General features: G+C 39.4%; 1 pseudogene; it reads right to left on the reverse strand.

Moving 5' to 3' along the window:
• Positions 1 to 13,564: 13,564 nt before the first annotated feature.
• The window catches only part of LOC124509259 (nascent polypeptide-associated complex subunit alpha-like), a 95,635-nt pseudogene continuing 89,214 nt past the window's right edge, over positions 13,565 to 19,985 (reverse strand).

Here is a 19,985-nt window from a genome sequence, read left to right on the forward strand (position 1 = left end):
AAGCTGAGGCATAGAGATGATACTGACTTGCTTAAAGCCACAATACAAGTTGATGACAAAGCCAGGACATAAACCCAGGTCTCCTACCTCCCAGCCAACTAGATTCTCTATCCAGGGAAATATGCTTCTTCATCAGGAGATGAATTCTTCCTGTTGGAAGTCAAAGAAATGCAACCAGCTGCAAGCAGGGATCCACCCAGCAGGAGCTTATTCCATGAACCCCTCTTCCTCACCCCCAGCTCCAACCCCAGAGACCCAATTTCAGGCCTGAAAAATGCAAGCACTAGCCAGGCTTGGGGAGGGGGGGTACATAATCCTGGTCTCCTCCTTCTCTCCCTCTCCAGATCCCTGGAGCTTGAGCCTTGGAAAAGCCACGCATTACAGGGAGGAGGCCGCCCCATGACAGCTGCAAGCAGGTTATTCCAGAGAACATTGAGATGGCAGGAATATTTTCCAGTTGAAATCAACCCAATTCCCTTTGCGTTTGAGTCTCGGGAACATTCATGATGAAAATCTAGACAGCATGACATTGTATGAACTCTGAAAGCCAGGCTAATGCTTCTTTGGTTGGTGTTGCCTTTGGCTCACACTGAAAACCTAGTCAGAGTCCTGGAAACGTCTGGCCAAAGCAGCTTCAGCTAAAGACTCTGTGCCATCTATATTTTAAAGGCTATGTGTAGTGGTGACCTGGTCTCTCAATGATTGGCTTTTGGTACTGTCCAAGGAAGATCTGGAGTTGTGATCCTCTCCATTTGGGATAGCACATGTAAGGGGAGTTCCTAGGTTGCATCTTTGTTCCAGCTGCCAGGATGAAGACAGAGAATGGCAAAAAAGAAACATGACAGGCTGCAGGCAAAGGTGACATATTCTTATGCAGAGTATCACTGGCATCAGACAGGCAGAGAGTACAAGGTTATGATCAGGCAGATCCAAGGATTTTTCCCACTGAGGTCTGTCAGTACATTCAAGGGAGGCAGTATGTTATTGAGGGAGGGACCTTGAGCTAGAAATGAAGAGAAATTTGGTTTCCTGATCTTCTGTTTCCTTCTCTGCCCCAGCCTTGTTTGAGATCTGACAGAGCTCTTAGCACACTCATAAAAATGATCACCACAACCCCAACAATGCAAATGAAATCATGGAATATTGCCTAGAAGGCAGAATAAGTAAGCTGTACCACTCACTGGCTGAATAACAAGTTACTTTCCCTACTCTGGTCTTCACTTTCATCTCATTAAACTGTAATAAGCCTGTCTGTCTCATAAGGATCTAATGAGAATGAAATGAGATAATGGGTAGGAATGAACTTCAGAAGCTGTAAATTATGAAGCTTGTAGCTAGGGTCTCTGGAAGGAATTGGGTGATGCAACTGGCATGGTAACATGGATAAGTGACTTCTTTGAGCCTTGGGCTTTGTGAAAAGAATGAAAGGAACAGTATAATATCTCCTAAACTCTGGGCCCCTGCCTCATAATACATAATAATCTGGGTGCAGAATGAAACCAGAGAGCAGCACTGAGCTTTAGCAAGGGCTAGTCTAGAGTGCAGTCCAGGGAAGAGATCTCCAGTATGATCTTCCAGGGTCAGGAAGACTCCAGTTCCCAAATATCCCTATAACTAGTGGCTGAAATCCCATGAGAAAACCCATGTTTTTGCACTTATATTGTTTCTTCTGTTAAAAATACAAATGCATTCATGGCATGGAAGGGGGGGCAAGTCTATGGCATTTCTAGCCTACATTTGGAGCTACTCCTTAGTTGTTTTGCTCCCACCAAATACTCTCCCAGTCCAATCCACCAGGTACTGCTGCACTAAACCATTTGAGTAACATTCCCAAATCGCAAGTGATGCCATACCATAGCTCCAGAACCTTTAACCATGTCCCATTACCTACAGGAGAAATTCAAAAATTTCAGGCTGGCATTTCAAGTTCTCTACAGTTGCACCCTAGCCTCCTTCCAGCTGTACCTCTAACACGTGCCTTTTATTTTTTTTTTATTTTTTTTATTTTTTTTATTTTTTTTTATATATATGAAATTTATTGACAAATTGGTTTCCATACAACACCCAGTGCTCATCCCAAAAGGTGCCCTCCTCAACACCCATCACCCACCCTCCCCTCCCTCCCAACCCCCTCAACCCTCAGTTTGTTCTCAGTTTTTAACAGTCTCTTATGCTTTGGCTCTCTCCCACTCTAACCTCTTTTTTTTTTTTTCCCTTCCCCTCCCCCATGGGTTCCTGTTAAGTTTCTCAGGATCCACATAAGAGTGAAACCATATGGTATCTGTCTTTCTCTGTATGGCTTATTTCACTTAGCATCACACTCTCCAGTTCCATCCACGTTGCTACAAAAGGCCATATTTCATTTTTTCTCATTGCCACATAGTATTCCATTGTGTATATATACCACAATTTCTTTATCCATTCATCAGTTGATGGACATTTAGGCTCTTTCCATAATTTGGCTATTGTTGAGAGTGCTGCTATGAACATTGGGGTACAAGTGCCCCTATGCATCAGTACTCCTGTATCCCTTGGATAAATTCCTAGCAGTGCTATTGCTGGGTCATAGGGTAGGTCTATTTTTAATTTTCTGAGGAACCTCCACACTGCTTTCCAGAGCGGCTGCACCAATTTGCATTCCGACCAACAGTGCAAGAGGGTTCCCGTTTCTCCACATCCTCTCCAGCATCTATAGTCTCCTGATTTGTTCATTTTGGCCACTCTGACTGGCGTAACACGTGCCTTTTAAACTTTATTTTGGTCAAACTTCTCCATTCCAGAAACTTCTGAGCAAATACAGATTACAAAGGAAAGGCACCAGACTAGAAGTCAGGAGAACTGGGTTCCAGTCCCATTAATTTTCTGTGTGACTTGTAGAAATCATTTATTCAACCATAATGCATGGGATATTAAGAGCACTTTAAATCGTGTTAAAATACATTTGTCACTAAAGCATAAATGTTTGTGAATGACTTAATTTTTATATTCTAGAACAAAGTTTACGTCCTCCATATTCATTTTTTTCTAATATATTTTCAGAATGGGAAGGATATGACTGGTGTTACAGCCAACACCCAGGAGATCACCCACAACTCTGGATATATATAAGGATCTTTCTAGTCTTAATGTTATAACAAGCTGAAGTCATACAACTTTTTTTCTTTTGTGCCTCTGCTTCACATTAATACATTATAATGTTCTCCTATCTTCCTGGAAAGTGTTTAAATTCTCTCCATCCCTCAAGACCTTACTACTACTAAGAGTTCTTTCCAATGCCACAACCCCCCAGCCCACACCTGAGTGCTCTCTCTCTCTCTCTCTTTCTCTCTCTCTCTCTCTCTCTCTTTCTCTCTCTCTCTCTCTCACACACACACACACACACACACACACACACACCAATCTTTAATACTGGCTGTGCCTATTCTCTGGATCTTCAAAATAGTTGTCCTGCGATTTTTTTCTCTGTCAACCAACCGTCTGGAACAGCTTGTCTTACCTAATTTACCTACTCACATAGATATAAGCTCCTGCGGGCATATCTCTGTCTTACAAGACTTGGGAAAAATTCCATGCGGGTGGGGTAAACAGTTCTTGGCTTAGGGAACCAACCTGACTGCCAAAGTATGGTTTAATATCAACAGGAGTATCATTGTTATCATCATTATTGTCATTGTCACTATCATCATCCCTGAAATGTGTAAAGCACAGTTTAGAATGTATTTTTACATCCATTATCTCATACAATCAGGACATCAAAGGTGGAAAGGTTTTAGATTATTCTAGTCTAATGGTTCTCCTTGCCTGGAAGACTTTTTAAAACATTCTTGGCCCCAATTCCAGAGTGTTTGATTCACCAGGTCTGAGATGAAGCTTTAAAAATTGAATTTTTTTTAAAATTCCCAGATGATATTCTTGTTTTGGTCTCAGGATAACCACTGATCTGATCCAATGCTACCACTTTACAAATGAGAGAAGAGACTTGTCCAAGTTTACCTCACAAGTCAGGGACCAAGCTGTGGCTCCTGATTCCTAAGTCATAGCTCTTTCTTTAGCACAACAGTTAAACCTCCTCCCCTTCTATTCTCCTTCCTAAGGGTGCAGTGAAGATGAATTAAATGCTGTCTGGAAAAACCCTTTGGGTTCTGCAAAGCTAAGATGCTCATAACCAGGTGGCAGTGTTATTGCTCTGCAGAGACAGATCTTATCCCAATTAGGCCTCTCCTCTTCTCTGCCTGGACTCTGATGTTGGATGATCCCCTTTGCCTCCACCCCTCCCAACTGTGTTTGCAACAAATAGCCACACTTTTTGGTACAGAGACACATTTGTCCCCTGTTACTAGCTGTGCCTTCTTTGATGCTGTGTGTACACGTAATGGCCCAGCTCAGCCAAGAGGACTGTGGGGGAGGGAAAATGGTTTGCTTTAAGCAGTGTTCCAAATGGGCCTAAGGCTCAGGCTCCAGCTGTGACTTGTACCTTCTCCCACCCTCCCTAGGCCCAGCCAAGAGCAGTTTGGAAATTGCAGGCTGTACATAGGTCCTATTGGGGATGGAAGATGATCTATACTCTTCTCAGTGTGCACTTGTTCATGTGTGCAGGGGAGCATTGCTGGGGTCACACTGTAGATTTTCCAGGGGTCAGTAACCAGTGGTTCATATGTTGAATTTTGTCCATGACCTGTTTTTGTAGTGTCCAACAATCTAAGAATGTTTTTTTTTTTTTTACATTTTAAATAAGTTTGAAGAAGGAGGAGGAGGAAGGAAGGAAGGTAGGGGAAAGAGGACGGAAAAGGAAGGAAGAAGAAGGAGGGACAAGGAAGGAGAAGTGGACTACAAAGCCTAAAATACTTACTATCTGGTCTTTTACAGAAAAACTTTGCTCACCTCTGAACTTTATATGATACCAAGGGAACCTTCAAACTACAGAATGTCAGGATTGAAAGAGCTTTGAAAGCTCTGTTAGTCAAGGATCAAACTACATTCCTTGGTGTCCTGGGGTCCTAGAAGTGGCTCAAAGTATGCCTTTGAGGTGACCAGAGCCTATAGCCCCTATTCAACTTGCTTTATCAACCATAGAAGCCACACTGATTTCATGTTTAAGATTAAATTCTCAGCTTTTAAAAATATTAAAAATCACTGACATAAACCAAAATCTCTCATTTTATAGATGTGAAAAAAGAACCAGAGAAGGAAAGGTTAATATTCAAAGGAACATATTCACATAACAACTTAGAGCCAGAGCCAGAAGAAAAACCTACCTGTGCTTGACTCCTTTATGCAATAATGTTTATACATTAACATCCCACAAATAAAGGAGAACATAACCATAACCATAGCAATTATCATTTACATAGGTTTTGTCACTTTACAACGTGCCTTTACACGTTTGTCACCCCAACAGATAACAACCACATTAGCAGGACTTTGCTGATTCCATTAATAGAAGTGATAAACCATTATAGAATATTACATCATCTCATCCAATCCTCTCATTATACAGGTGAAAAAACTGAGATCCAGAAGATGCGGATGACTTACCCAAGGTATAAAATGAACCCAAAGTATAAAATGAAGCAAGGTATAAAAGCCTCACTTTTTCTATTGCACCACACTTAGAAATCCAATAATACCAATCTGGGGAAAAGAACAAAGCTTCTTCCTCCAAGGAGATGAGTTTCCACAGCTTACTAGCTCATTGATAAACTGTGGCCTGAGAACTTTCATGGAACCTCTTTTCCCTCTGCACTTAGTCCCTAATTTATTTCATCATTTCAGATTTCTTAAAATGGTATCTGTTTGCTGACAACGCTAAAATTATATCTCTAGCCAAACCTGTTTCTTAAATTCCAGACTTAGATATCCAGTTACCTCTTCAACATCTCTGTTTAGCCGTAGAATAAACCTCTCAAACTCAACATGTCCAGAACCAAACCAATCTCTTCCATCTTCCAAAAAGAGGGCATAAGCACCCATCCACAGAGAATAAGCACCAATGGCTTAAAGACCACATGAACCAACCCAAAGAATAAAAGGAGTTAGTATAGTGATGAGTAAGACACTGCCCATATCGTTAAAGCCAGGTTCTTTTCCAAAGGGGAAGTTGGACTTTAACTGTCTCCTTTCTTCCCACCAGAGCAATCTGGGAGAGCACAAAAACATTTAATCTCAGGCAACATGCAATTAAAAGTAAATACAAATTCAAAAGTGGTTTGTGAGATGTTTTGTTTCATTGATAGTTACTGTGAGGGGTAGTGGGAAAATGGAGGTAAGATAACCCCAAAACTGATCATCTTTGTTTAATGACTAGAAGAGGGTGGACTAGTCATAGGGAGGTAAGAGAAGAGACAGTATGAACAGGAAGCAATTAGAAAGGAAAAAGTAAGGATAACCAGACCCTGAATCCCCCTACATCTTGAAATTCAGGCTCAAGAAAATCCCCAAAATTACCAAATATGGCCTGAGGAGGCAACTGTACCCTCCCCTGCTCTCAAAGCTCTGAACTCTTTCCCTTCATAATGGTCAGCTACAAATAGTCTGGCCCACAGTGTGACTGAATTCTATTTGTAACAGACTCCTGAGCTCTTGTCTTTTTAGAACTGCCCTGTACAGGACATAACCAGTTCAATGAGGTAAGATGGGTTGTTAGAGAGTACTGGACTTTGAAAAAAAAAAAAAAAGTACTGGACTTTGAATCAGAAGACCTGGGTTCAAGGCCCAGATACTTTCTATCTATGAGAACTTACCCCAAGCTTGGGCTTCATTTATATTATATTAAAAATAAGAGGGGGCACCTGGGTGGCTCAGACAGTTAAGCATCTGACTTCAGCTCAGGTCATGATCTCACAGTTTGTGAGTTTGAGCCCCGTGTTGGGTTCTGTGTTGACAGCTCAGAGCCTGGAGCCTGCTTCGGATTCTGTGTCTCCTCTCTCTTACCCTCCCCAACTTGTTCTCTGTCTCTCTCAAAAATAAATAATTGTAAAAAAATTTTTTTAATAAATAACAGGACTACACTTGGAGTAATATATCTTCTTCCAAGCCTGTAGGAATCCTTCATTATCTCAGTCCCACTACGTGTTTTTACTACTTTCAGTCAGCCCCATTCAGATCTCTGTACTCCACTCTAGCAAATATACAAAAAAGTGAAGCTCCTGTAGAAACTACTAGATGTGTGTCCCTCTCTTTAAGGTTTAGATATAGAAACCTATTAATTAACCCTCACTCATTTTTAGATGGGGAAACAAGAAACTAAGGCCCAGAAAAGAAATGTAATTTTTCTATTGCCACATAGGAAACTGGTAGCAACAAACATTGCTGCCCAGACTTGAAAGGGAACAATCTGTGAGTGAAGGGTGGTTGATGGGAGCTCTCACAGGAAATGATCAAAGGGCCAACTGGGACACGATAAGGACACAAAACAACATGGAATTAGCCCTGGAATGGGAATGGAGCAGTCTTTCTACCTCTAGTTCTACCTCTGCCACTAATTAGCTGTGTGGCCTTGGATAGGTTCCTTCACCTTTTAGGATTTCAGATTCTTCATGAGTAAAATAAATGACTTGAAGTAAACATTCTCTAAGGATCTATTCTCTACTGTTCATACTCTGTGTGATATGATTCTGAGCTGAGCTCCTTTCTCTGAGCTTGAGTTCCTGATGTGGCTGTTCCCAAGGAAACTTACAGCAGACTATGAGGATAATAAGACACCTGGATATGTCTTCTCCTTCTTACGTGTTTTCCTTATGGACTCATTCTGAGCCCTAGAGACTCACACTGAAGCATCATCTCATCTTCAAGGCCTTCTCTGACTCCCCAAAGCAGAATTAATCGCAGCTTCTTTTGGGCCACTATGCTTTGTATAAATGCTTCCATAAAGCACTATTTTTTCTAACTTTGCCTTTCAATTATGAAATTAATGAAATCGCTATAAATATGGGAAAGAATGAATGTTGGAGAATAGGAGATCAAAGCTGGGGTAAAGTGTTAGAAGGTTTAAAAGCTAAGCAGAGGCCTTAACCAGATGAGGGTACAATAGTGAGCCAGTGATAAGAGCAGTTTTGTGCAGTGTTCATTAAGGGAGAATAAAGATGTGGAAGTGAGAATGATCCTGAAGTATAAGTGTCTGCCTGTGTGCTGAAAGGGTTTGGGAAATAGTGAGAACCCAGATCTGACTTTTTGTGGCCCACACTAAACTACGGGCATTTCATGACCTATTTTATGTTAGATGGACCCAAGTAAAGTCCTCTAAACCATGACAGGTGGTTTTTAAAAGGTGTCTAAAGCAGCTTCAAATGGGAACATGAAGACAGGCTGGGCAAGGGAATTGGGGACAGGGATAGGACTACTATCAGGTGGCAGTAGGGTCAATATCCCATTTTGCTTTGGACCACTTAAGAGGTAAGAAGGAATGAGAATAGCTGGATCCAAGCCTCTACCCACAATGCACTGTGGTACCTCAGGAGTCAGCTCAGGGATTGCCCTTATACACACATACCCCTGGGAACCCTTAGGGCTTTCACACACAAGGGAAAACCAATCTTCCCAGTAATCTGTGAAAATGTCAGGCAGCTGAGAAACCCCTAAAGAGAAGATTCAGAAAGTATAAGAGGGTTCATGGAATGGCGGGGCACAGTGACCAGCAAAACTTTTGGACTCCTACTTCAGGTGGGCTTGACCTGGTACTGCCAAACAAGACAGAAAAGGGCTTAGTTTGGTTTTGGCCTGACTTCAGAGTGGGCAATAAGTGCCCACAAACAGTCTTCTATGGAGAAAGAAAAAGTTTTCCTCTGGAAAATAGTGGCCTTTAGCACATTCCCTAAAATGACATCAACCAGGGAACAGTGCCAAAAATGTGACTTTCATGTTTCTGCAGCAACAATTTCCTCTCCCTACTTGCTTTTTTTCTTATATGTATAAATAAGAGAACCAGTCAATCGTTCAAAAAATAAGAACATCTTAAATAAACACTTCCAGGCTTTGAAAGTAGTAATTATTATTAGAAGCAGGTGACTATGCCTCTTTAAAATGTTATTTCATGTATCTTTTTTCTGGTTCCTTAAAGGAGATTTATATATGCAGCCATGCTGAACTGAAATAATAAAAGCTGACAAAATGACCACACCAAAATGGATTTTTTTCCTACTTGATTTATTTCACCAACTTTGTGCATGAATATTCTATTTGGTCTGCCCAAAGACTCTTAAGCCAAAGGGCAAGGGACTGGAGGTCATCCAGCCCATGGTGACTGAGAATAGAATCAACCAGGGCAAAGAAGGAGTACAGAAACATCAGGGAAGCCCAGTTTTCTGACTGGTCCACTTTTGTTCAGACTTACCCAGAGGTCACCTTAAAGTCTAACAAGGAGGGAAAAGTAATATTCATTGTTCAGTATTTGCCCATAACCTCTATTTCCTCACTCTCATTTCCTTACTTAATCTACCTTTCTTCTTGAGCCATAGCATTAACCTAAACTTTGGAAATGATGTACGACTTACTCCATAACTACCTGGACTGCTCTTTGTTTCCTTTCCACCAATCACTTGCCTCATCAGCTTTCCCAGTATGACAGAGCCTTAAAAAGCGAACCCAGCTACACAGCTCAGGTCTAGTTGCATCATAGGCAACAGCCTTTCACTGTGAGCTTTATAGCTGGGGCTATAAAGAGAACTAAAGTTCAAAAATGTTTCTATCTACTCAGGTGGGAGGGGAGGGTTCTGATTTACCTAGAATAGAATGGGCTACTTACTGGTTCATACTTTATGTAAATAGCCTTCTATGCTGCTAAAAGACTTTTGCCCTGTGGCTATTATGTTTAAGCAGTTATCTAGCTGAGGGAGAGCTTCCTCACTCCAGGAGGTGGCAATAGAGATGCTAAAATAGAAGTCTCTGTAGTATAAGTCTGGAGTGAAATTTTACTTCAGAAAACATGTATCTTCAGTCAGGAGTCAAAGAGCCAAGAAATACCAGCTAAGTGTTTATATCAGTGATTTATTGAAAGTCAAAAACAGGTGAAATTAAGCTGGGGCCAGTTTCTCAGAGTCCTGAGATTCAAGAGCCAACCTAAAAGACCATATATTTTCTTACAGAACTCTGATGACGATATAATCCATGTTCTTTAACATAAGGAGATCCTTCCAAAATCGTATGAGAATCAAAAGAAGTGTTGGAAGTCCTTGGGCCTTGCCAGCATACCAGGTTTAATATGTATTGACTTTGTCTGGAGCCCATCAAAACAACCCATAGGGAAATAGCAGGTACAAAAACCTCAAATATGGCCTGATTCAATTTGTATTTTACAGATTTAGTTAAAGGTTCGAATTGTCATTAGTTCTCTGGACTTAGCCCCTTAGAATAAATGCTCCAATCAAAAGACATAAGGTATTATAATGGATAAAAAAAAGCAAGACCCATCTATTTGCTGTCTAGAGGAGACCCACTTTAGACCTGAGGACACCTTCAGATTGAAAGTGAGGGGATGGGGGCGCCTGGGTGGCGCAGTCGGTTAAGCGTCCGACTTCAGCCAGGTCACGATCTCGCGGTCCGGGAGTTCGAGCCCCGCGTCGGGCTCTGGGCTGATGGCTCGGAGCCTGGAGCCTGTTTCCGATTCTGTGTCTCCCTCTCTCTCTGCCCCTCCCCCGTTCATGCTCTGTCTCTCTCTGTCCCAAAAATAAATAAACGTTGGAAAAAAAAATTTAAAAAAAAAAAAAAAAAAAGAAAGTGAGGGGATGGAGAAACATCTATCATGCTACTGGAAGTCAAAACAAAGTGAGAGTAGCCATACTTATATCAGACAAACAAGATTTTAAACTAAAGGCAGTAGTAAGAGATGAAGAAGGACATTATATAATAACTACAGGGTCCACCCATCAAGAAGAGCTAACAATTATAAATGTTTATGCACCCAGTTAAAAGCACACAAATGCATAAAACAATTAAACACAAAGATAAACAGTCTTATTGGTAAGAATGTGGTAACCACAGGGGACTTTAATACTCCACTTACAACAATGGACAGATCATCTAGACAGAAAATCAATAAAGAAAGAGTGGCCCTGAATGATACACTGGACCAGATGGACTTGACAGATATATGGAGAACTTTTCATCCTAAGGCAGCAGAATAAACATTCTTCTCAAGTGCACATGGAACATTCTCCAAGACATATCACACACTGGGTCACAAAACAGCCCTCAATACATATGAAAGAATTGAGATCATACCATGCACATTTTCAGATCACAATGCTGTGAAACTTGAAATCAACCACAGGAAAAAGTGTGGAAAACTTCCAAATGCATGGAGGTTAAAGAACATCCTACTAAAGAATGAATGGGTCAACCAGGCAATTAAAGAAGAAATTTAAAAATATATGGAAAGAAAACAAGACAAAAATATGGAAACAAATGAAAATGAAAACACAAAAGTCCAAACCCTTTGGGATGCAAAAAAAAAGGCAGCCCTAAGAGGAAAATACATTGCAATACAGGCCTATCTCAAGAAACAAGAAAAATTCCAAATACAAAATCTAACAGCACACCTAAAGGAATTAGAAGCAGAACAACAAAGAAACCCTAAGGCCTGCAGAAAAACAGAAATAATAAATATAAGAGCAGAAATAAACAATATAGAATCAAAACTTAACAGAAACCCATGGAGGAGGGTAAGGAAAAAAAAAGAGGTTAGAGTGGGAGAGAGCCAAAGCATAGGAGACTGTTAAAAACTGAGAACAAACTGAGGGTTGATGGGGGGTGGGAGGGAGGGGAGGGTGGGTGATGGGTATTGAGGAGGGCACCTTTTGGGATGAGCACTGGGTGTTGTATGGAAACCAATTTGTCAATAAATTTCATATATATAAAAAAAAAGAAAATTACAGTTGTCTAAGTAAGGGAAGTAGAAGAATAAAAGGAATATTTGCAAAGGTTAAATGCAAGAAAGTGCTAACAGGCTTGACCATGGTCTCTTTTTTCCCCGTATGCTGTGCCTTTTATTCCTGTGACTTATTCATTCCACATCTGACAGCCAGTATCTCCCACTTCTCTTCACCAATTCTTCCCAGCCCTCCACTGCCATCCCCTCTGGAAACTATCAGTTTGTTCTCTATATTCAGAGGCCTGCTTCTTCTTTTTAGATTCTACTTATGAGTTGAATCATATGGCATTTGTCTTTCTCAGTCTAACTCCACTTAGCATAATACCTTCTAGGACCATCCATGTGTGTCAAATAGCATGATTTCAACCTTTTTTATGGCATATATATATATATATATATATATCACATCTTTCTTATCCATTCATCTATTGATGGACACTTACGTTGCTTCATATCTTGGCTATTATAAATAATGCTGCAATAAACATAAGGGTGCATATATCTTTTTGAATTAGTACTTTCATTTTCCTTGAAAATGTCCAATAGTGGAATTATTGGATCATAATGGTATTTCTATTTTAATTTTTTGAGGAACCTCCATATTGTTCACATTGGTTGCACAAATTGACATTTCCACCAATACTATATGAAGGTTCCTTTTTCTCCACTTCCTCACCAACACTTGTTATTTCTTCTATTTTATTTTGCCATTCTAACAGGTGTAAGGTAACATCTCCTTGTGGTTTTGATTTGCATTTCCCTGATATTTAATGATTTTGAGCATCTTTTCATGTATCTGTTGGCCATCCATATGTCTTCTTAAGAAAAGTGTCTATTCAGGTACTCTGCCCATTTTTTAATCAGTTTTTTTTTTGTTTTGGTGCTGAGTTGTATAAGTTCTTTATGTATTTTGGATATTAACTCTTTTTAGATATATCATTTGCAAAAATCTTCACCCACTTAATAGGTTTCCTTTTTGTTTTGTTGATGGTTTCCTTTGCTGCACAGAAGCTTTTCATTTTGGTATATTCCCAATAGTTTATTATTGCCTTCATTTCCCTTGCCAGAGAAGAAATAGCTAGAAAAATTTTGCTACTGCTGATGTCAAAGAAATCACTGCTTATGTTTCCTCCTAGGAGTTTTATGGTTTCAGGTCTTTAATCCATTTGAGTTTATATTTGTGTGTGGTGTTAGAAAGTGGCCCAGTTTCATTCTTTTGCATGTAGCTGACCAGTTTTCCAACACCATTTGTTATAGAGACCGTCTTTTTCCCATTGTATATGCTTGCCTTATTTTTGGAAGATTAATAATTAATCATATAATCATGGGTTTATTTCTAGGCTTTCTGCTCTGTTCCATTGAACTATATGTCTATTTTTTGGGCTAGTACCATACTGTTTTGATGACTACAGATTTGTAGTATATCTTGAAATCTGGGATTGTGATACCTCTAGATTTGTTTTTTTGTTGTTGTTCAAAATTGATCTGGATATTTGAGGTCTTTTGTGGTTCCAAACAAATTTTAATATTTGTTAAAGTTTTGTTTAAAAAGCTGTTGGTTATGCTGGTATTTTGATAGGGATTTCTTTTTTTATCCAACAAGAAGCCATAACTTTATTAATGATAGAAACAGTACAAATTTCAAACCAAGCTTCAGTTATTCTTTTGAAACACCAACAAATGATCCTCATTTTCAGATGGTTATGTTGTTAATTCCATAATAGCATTTACAATGTCATTACTGTTGTTCTTCAGGGCTTTGCTCTTGACACATTTGCTTGTGACATGACAAATTCTATGTCCTTAATCTTTACACCTGTTCTAAAAACCTCATCCTTTTCACTTTCCTCTTGTACAGTTGGAGTCTGTGTGTTTTCCTGAATGTTGAAGTCCGCTTCACCTTGAACTTTGAATTTCTCAGCAGCTACAATTTGTGCCTCCTGACATAAATCCAATTACTTGGCTTCCCCTAAAACTATGTAGATATCAGAAGCTTGGTGTTTGTAGACATCTGGTTTTGTGATGACAAAGAGAATATTCTTAGGTTTCTGGACAGTGACTCGTAACCTGTTGAAGACTCAGTTTGGACATAGCCTTCCATGCCTTCTTTTCATTCTGGCTCTGTTGTGCTTTTTCTGACTGGTTCTTCATTGATTTCAGCTGCTGCTGCCAGTTGAGCTTATTGCATATTTGCCAGTGTGGAATCCTGTTCCTCTAGCTATGGTAATGATTCATCACTATCAGATTCTTTTTTTTAATTGTTAAAAAATCTTATTTACTTTTGAGAAAGAGACAGAATGTGAGCAGGGCAGGAGCAGAGAGACACAGAACTGGAAGCAGGCTCCAGGCTCTGAGCTGTCAGCACAGAGCCCGATGCAGGGCTTGAACTCACAAACAGTGAGATCATGACTTGAGCCAAAGTTGGCCACCCAACCGACTGAGCCACCCAGGCGCCCCATCACTGTCAGATTCTGTTCCAGACCCTGTCTCACAGCCTGGAGCTGTGGAAACTCCTACTATGTAGAGAGGTTTTAGGGACTTCACCAGGCATTTTGTGCAGGGAATGCAAAACCAAGATTGCGGCAGAGAGTGAGCTAATAAGGACTTCATTGAATATGTAGATTGCTTTGGGTAATGTGGACATTTTAACAATATTAATTCCTCTAATCCATAAAAATGGAATATCTTTCCATTTTTTTGTGTCACTTTAATTTCTTTCATCAAAAGTTTTATAGATTTCAGAGTACAGGTGTTTCACATTTTTTGTTATTTCAAGGTATTTATTCTTTTGAGGGCAATTGTAAATAAAGTTGTTTTCTTCATTTTACTTTCTGCTACTTTGTTATTAATGTATAGTAATACTACAGATGTATGGGTATTTATTTCATATCTTGCAACTTTACTGAATTAATTTATTACTTATAGTAATGCTGGTGGAGTCCAAGATTTTCTATGTATAATATAATGTCATCTACAAATAGTGACAGTTTAAATTCTTCTTTAACAATATAGACACTTCTGAGGAGCCTGGATGGCTCAGTCAGTTGAGTGTCTGACTCTTGATCTCAGCTCAGGTCTTGATCTCAGGGTCATGAGTTCAAGCTCCATGCTGGGCGTGAAGCTTACTTTAAAAAACAATATAGATACCTCTTATTTCTTTCTCTCGTCTGATTGCTGTGGCTAGGTCTTCCAGTACTATGCCAAATAAAAGCTGTTAGAGTGGACACATTTGTCTCATTCCTGATCTTGGAGGAAAATCTCTCAGGTTTTCACCATTGTGTATGAAGTTAGCTGTGGGTTTTTCATATGTCTGTGGTCTATCTTTAAGTCTTTAAGTTTTTTCTAGTTCAGGATCTTCTGAAACCTGGACTTACTCTCTTCTACATTATTATCTTATTCTGGTCTAGTGATCATTCCTATCAGCATGCAAATGAGGAAAAAAGAACACTCTCATTACTCCATGCTCCCTTTCTGCTACTGCCCAAATCCTCTGCTCTTTACGACAGAAAAACATCTTTATCACCTAGAGTCACTGTATCCACTACTTTACCTAAGTTTCTAAACTCAAACCCACTCCAATTGGAATTAAAAATTAAAATTCCAGTGAAATTATTCTTTTCAAGGTCACTAATGGCATCTATATTACTAATAGGTAGAAACTTCTTTGTCCTTATTCAAGCACTGGGAAGCAATCACTCTCTCTTATTCTCGAAATACTTTTTTCTTTTATCTTATTGTCACAATATTCACCTGGGTCTCTTTTTACCTAACTGGCCTTTCCTCATTTCCCTTACTTATTTCTCTTCCTCTGTTCAATCTCTAAATGTTGGTATGTCTCAGTGTTTGAAACCCCTCTTTCCCATCCACACTTTCTCTCTAGAAAATTTTATGCAGCTGCACAACCATATACAAACCATCTATACGGGGATGGGACTCTTTTAACTATATTCCTGAACTCCAGACTTGTATATCCAACTACTTAATTTATCTCACCACTTGTATATTCAATAGGCATCTCAAACTTAACATACCCAAGCAGAAATCTTGATGTCACAAACACACAAAACCTTATCTTCCTCCAGCCTTTCCCACCTCATGAAATGGTACTACTATCCATCAGGTCACTCAAACAAACAAAAAAGGGAATAAGCCTTGATTCTCTTCTTTTACTATAGTCCTAAACCAAATCTGCCAGACTTTTTTATGAATTTTTCCTTGAAAGAATATCTCAAATCCATCTACATTTCTCCATATCTATGGCTAATACCCCATCCAATAATTTCTCTTGCCCAGATTGCCACAATAGCCCCCTGACAGGTCTGCATACTTACATTGTTACCTCAGTATGGTCCATTCTACAAGAGCAGTGAAGGTCATCTTTTTCAAATATAAGTTAGATTATTTAATTACCCTCCCTAAAGACCTCCAAAAGCTATCTATTACTATCATTTAAAAATCAAAATATTTTAACACAAACAACTAGATCCTATTTGATTTGTTTCTACCCCATTTCATGTCATACCACTACCTCTTTATCACTATGCTTCAGCCATACTAGCCTTTCTGTCCCACTGACATGTAACACTCTTAGTTCTTCCTCTGTCTATAAAGATTTTTCCCCAAACTTCACACGGATGGGTTCTTCTAATCCAAATTTCAGTTCAATGTCACCTAGTTACTCTATATCATATCACCTTGTTTCCTTTTACCTTAAAACTAATCATTATCCAACATTATCTTCCTTTTTTTATTACCAGTCTACTCCCATATAAAACCATAATATACGCTACACAAGAATAGGGACTTTGCTATCATGTTCAACATTATATTCTCTACCTCTAGAACAGTGTTTGGCAGTTAATAAGCTCCATGAAGTCAGAATTGTGGCATGTTTATCACTATATCTTCATGGCCTGGAAGAGTTCCTGATGTATAGTAAGTACTCAGTAAATATTTGTTGAGTAAATAAATAGTGGGAATGAAATAAATATTTGTACAATTAATCTCAGTCTAATGTTAGCCAAGTTTTGATTTAGACCAATTATTTGTCTTAGGCTTAATACTGTACACAGTGTGAGCCTTGAAAATATTCATAAGATACAAAGAGAAAGTAATCCTGTAGATATCACTCATTCCTTGCTTTAATCATCAATCCTCTTCCGTTTAGAGACACAGGTTCCTGTCTCTCTCTAACACCTCTCTTTTCCATCCATTTTCCTAAAAATTTTTACCCACCCACACAACTCTTACAGACCACTTTTTGAGAATAAGTCCCACATTTTAATTATAATACTAGTTAGCCTTCACATTCAGCTATTACACCTTAGGTGCACAAAATTTCCTAACACCACCCTTGGAGATGAACATTGACCATTTCAGAAGAATCAATTTAAGATTTTCCTGGGAGTGTCAATGCTTTCAGAATATGCTTGATGCTAAGGAAGATAATACCATTGATGGTTGGATAGAACCAAGGAAATTTTCCACATGCCAAAGAAAGAAAGAAAAAGAAAACACAGAAAAGACAAGAAAATTAGAGGACTGTCATGGAAGCCCAATAACTACATAATATGACTCACAGAAAAATAAAAGAGAAAAAAATGGGTATTAAATAATCAATGAATTTTTAAAATTTTTACAGAACTGAACAATATGAGTTACTGGAATGAAAAGGTCCACCAATTCCTGGTACAATGGGTAAAAATATACCCGCATTGGTGTATAATCATAAAATTGCATACCACTGGGTACAAAAAGACCACAAACTTCTTCAGACAAAAAAAGGTTTTATCTAGAATCAGTATGGTAATGAACTCATCAATAACAACACTGAGGCTGAAAAACAAGCAATGCTTAAAAATTCTAAGGGACATTTATTTCCAACGTGAAACTCTATCCCCTAAAGGACCAATTAAGTGTGAATGCAGAATTTAAAACTTTTTCAGACATTAAAGAATGAAAATAATTAATAAATGCTTTTCATGTACCCTTTCTCAAGAAGCTAATAACAGATAAACCCACTAAAATAAGACAGGAAACCAAAAACAAAAAAAAAGAGGACCCTAAGTTCACTTTGTCCCATCAGGATAACTAACACAGAAGATGACCCCAAAACTGGCAGAACACAATCACCACAGTTAACTGTAGAGGGGTCACATAAAAAAGGGTAGAATGGGCAGAGACACAGTTTGGAACCAAACTCCTGGTAAGACTAACCACAAACAGGAGGGACACTATAAGCTTTGAGAAGGTAGAGGAACAAACCCCACATCAGGCACCCCAGACGTGGGGTACCTGCAATAAGAAGATGAATCCCCATAACACTTGGCTTCAAAAACCAGTGAGGCTTAACTTTACAGGTTTGAACAACCAACAGGGCTTCACTCTGAGTATTTTAAAAATAAGCAGACTTAGGTCTCGGATAGCCAGAGGGTGATAGGGAACTGAGTACATACCCTTAAAGAGACAGTATAATAAACAACCCCTCCAAAATACAGCATGGAATCAGTAGTTTGAAAAGCGCTTGAAATATATGAGGAGATTTATTTACTAAACTCAGGGTGTGCACAGGAAGGGCAGTGATCTTTAGGAGACTTTTCCCAAACGAAAGAGCTGGTGGGCACTATTTCTCTCCCCACCCAGCCTAGATGGCTAGACACCTGTGGGAACTAGCATGACACTCTCCACCTAGCTTGCCAACACCATGTACTCTGCACACTTGATTCTCTTGTGGATTCTACCCATATAAACCACCCCATTTGGCAGTAGTCCATCCAAAGTGGTTCCTGATACATCTTATTCTACAAGTAGCCATAACAATGACCAGCACCACTCCAAAGTGTCTCCTGCCCAGGAAAGGGAGAAATAACCATACACATGAATTCAACTTCAGCCCCAGCAGTGGGTTGGAGGCAAACATTTGATCTGACTGCTACCCCACCCACCAATAGGGGGAAGCACAAGGATAAAGACCTATAGTTGCAGTCATTGCAAACCCAACAGACAGACATCTGATCTAACTGCAGACCATCCTCTCAGGGAACAATACAGGGAGAGCACCCTGTACTTTGGTGGCACCACAGCCCCAGAAAATGAGTTGAAGGCAGGCATCAGGTTTGACCCAAGTACAGGCCCAATGTAGCCCAAGACTGGTCCTTAACAACAAAGGGAACAAACTCTGCCAACAGCAAGCAAAGTGGTCCATTGCAGCTGAATGAAGGGAAATATGGTTCAGCCACAATAGTAGAATGCAGACAACTCACATATAGGACACCCCTGAAGCACCCGGTTCTGGTGAACAGGGGACATAATTCTACAGGGAATTTCAGGAACTTTTCTTGGTAAGGTTACCACTTTCAAAAGCAGGAGATATAGCTCACTTTCTTAATACACAGAAACAAACACAGAGAGTTAAACAAAATGAGGACACAGAGGAATATGTCATAAATGAAGGAATAGGATGAAATCACAGCACAATAGCCAAATGAAACAGATAAGTAATATGACCAATAGAAAATTCAACCTACTGCTCTTAATATACTTACTGGACTTGAGAAAAGAGTGGAAAATCTCAGTGAGACCTTCAGCAAAGAGATACATCATATTAAAAAGAACCAATCAGAGATGATGAACTCAATAGATGAAATTAAGAATATTCTGCAGGGAATCAATAGTGGATTAGAGGAAGCATAAGAACAAATCAGTGAGCTGGAAGAAAAAGTGCTAAAAAAGCAACCAAGCTGAAAAACAAAAACAAAAAAAGAATAAAAAGTAAGTAGAGGTTAAGGGAAGGGTGCCTAGGTAGCTCAGTCAGTTAAGAGTCCAACTCTTGATTTTGGCTCAGGTCATGGTCTCGTGGTTCATGAGTTCAATCCCTGCATCAGATTCTGTGTTGGCAGTGCAGAGCCTGCTTGGAATTCTCTCTCTCCCTCTCTCTGTGTCCGTCCCTGCCTCTCTCTTTCTCTCTCTCCCTCTCTCAAAATAAATAAATAAACTTAAAAAATTGGTTAAGGGAACTCAACAACATCATAGAGCATAATAACCTTGCCATTATAGTGACCCCAAAAGAAGAAGAGAGAAAAATGGTGAAGAAAATTTATTTGAAGAAATAATAGCTGAAAAT

This window comes from Lynx rufus, unplaced genomic scaffold, assembly GCF_022079265.1.
Source record: "Lynx rufus isolate CCGP_SWC_20201006 ecotype Redwood Valley unplaced genomic scaffold, mLynRuf1.p SCAF_14, whole genome shotgun sequence".
Lineage (NCBI taxonomy): Eukaryota > Metazoa > Chordata > Mammalia > Carnivora > Felidae > Lynx > Lynx rufus.